The sequence below is a fragment of the Pundamilia nyererei genome, unplaced genomic scaffold (genome assembly GCF_000239375.1).
Source record: "Pundamilia nyererei isolate P.nyererei 1_Seehausen unplaced genomic scaffold, PunNye1.0 scaffold00351, whole genome shotgun sequence".
Lineage (NCBI taxonomy): Eukaryota > Metazoa > Chordata > Actinopteri > Cichliformes > Cichlidae > Pundamilia > Pundamilia nyererei.
This window is the reverse complement of record NW_005187752.1, coordinates 392,848-394,628: the sequence shown is the minus strand read 5'-3', so window position 1 is coordinate 394,628 and position 1,781 is coordinate 392,848. Positions and strand designations below refer to the sequence as shown.

Sequence of the window (1,781 nt, the reverse complement as noted above, 5' to 3'; positions counted from 1 at the left end):
CGGACCGGTGCAGCGTCCGCATTACTGCAGCTGCAGCCCCAATCCGTCTGTCGATCTCCGGCTCCCTTCTCCCATCACTCGCGAACAAGACCCTGAGATACTTGAACTCCTCCACTTGGAACAGCATAGGTGAAAGCTACAGACAATGCACAGACCATATAGCTTCAGACAACAGACTGATTTTATAGTTAGATTGTTGTATCTCACTGCTGCATTTGACCAAATCTAGAACCCAATCTTACCACTTGGGGGCCATCTACAAAAGGATTCAGAGCACTTATTTGGATTAATGTGGAACACTATATATACATGAAACTGAATTTCAGTATTGAGAAAGTGAGCAGGCGTCCATATGGAGCAGTAGGCTCTCCCTTTCTCTCTCTCCCTCTCCACTTTCTCCTGTCTATCAACACAATCTATGTCCAATAAACGCTAGAAAAATCAATTTCATTCTAATTTTAGATTGAATTAGAGTAATTTATTTATTTATTTTTTTAATTTTAGATGATATAACGAATAAGACTGGTTTCTGAGTTTTACAGCTGGGGTGGACAAGACTAAGCATAAGTCTGTTTGGGTCTTTGGTTGATTAATAGGCTGGTATGAAAAATTGCTGCCACACTGCCCCCTCAGCCAGTACTTCGAGGTTTCTGATAGTTAGAATGACTCGGGGGTGTTGATTCATTTAAACTAACATAATCATCTTGCTGCAACCAGGTTTCTGTAAAGCAGAGTACTGTACTTATATGATGTCTCATATTTTGTGCAATTATTTCTTGTTGTGCTATCATCCTTCATCTTTTTAATAAATATGTTTTCTGTTCTTAAGCAGGGGTGGTGTTAATTGTGAGCTGGGAAGTCTTGGTTGTAGCATCAACTGCCAATCACTTTTAAGAGTCTGAGATCTGATGAGACATTTGGACTCGTTTACAAACTGAAACTGTGTGATTCTGGGCCTGAACATTGTAGTTGACCTGAGATTATAGATGATTAGTATACTGCCCAGGGTCAGCAGCCCAGATTCCCAACCATTAAAGCTTGGTGTAAGTACAGATGCGTTGCAATTATTTGGATGATTATATGTATTATATTTGAATTATAATGTTTTTGATGCAAATTCCCAGAAAAATAACTCATGGATTATCATTTAAAGTCAGTATGTTTATATACAAATGTTACATTCTCATCGAGTCACAAAAAAAAAATAATATAAATGTAACAATATCTTTACAAATTTCACAAATGTTTTAGTTCTGCAGATATTTTGGACTTTCATTCTGCAGTTTAGTCATTATATTCCCCTTTTGTCCGTCTCCTGTCAGATGTGAGTTTATTCCTGTGACTCAGTTCTTTTTCTCAGTAGCAAAAGCGATTGAACTACCTCATCAAGAATCACTGATCCTCCCACACTGCCACAGAGTTTGCTGGTCCCCATCCTCCAACTGCTCATCAAAGGGCCTGTGCCTCTCTGTGGCCCACAGTAGCCTGCTGTCACAGCCTGCACAGGGACTATGTGATAAAACCTTCTGTCACTCTAATTATACAGCCATTTACTCAATGACTGGAAACAGCACAAACACAGTTCAGGAGGCCGCTGCATGCACTCTAAGAACTAAAACTGATAATTACTTAAATATTTTGGTGCAACACTTTTACACTCAAAAATAATGAGTAAATGCAAAAACAATCACATCTCTTAAATACACCTTATTAATTGAGTAAATCCAACTAAAATGGAATAAGTTGTTATGAACAATTAAAGATGTTACAGTAACATACAA

General features: G+C 38.2%; 1 protein-coding gene across 1 annotated transcript in view; it reads right to left on the bottom strand.

The window, feature by feature from the left end:
* The window catches only part of LOC102200821 (uncharacterized), a 10,521-nt gene that overhangs the window by 6,737 nt on the left and 2,003 nt on the right, over positions 1–1,781 (bottom strand). The gene's annotated exons all lie outside the window — the stretch shown is intronic.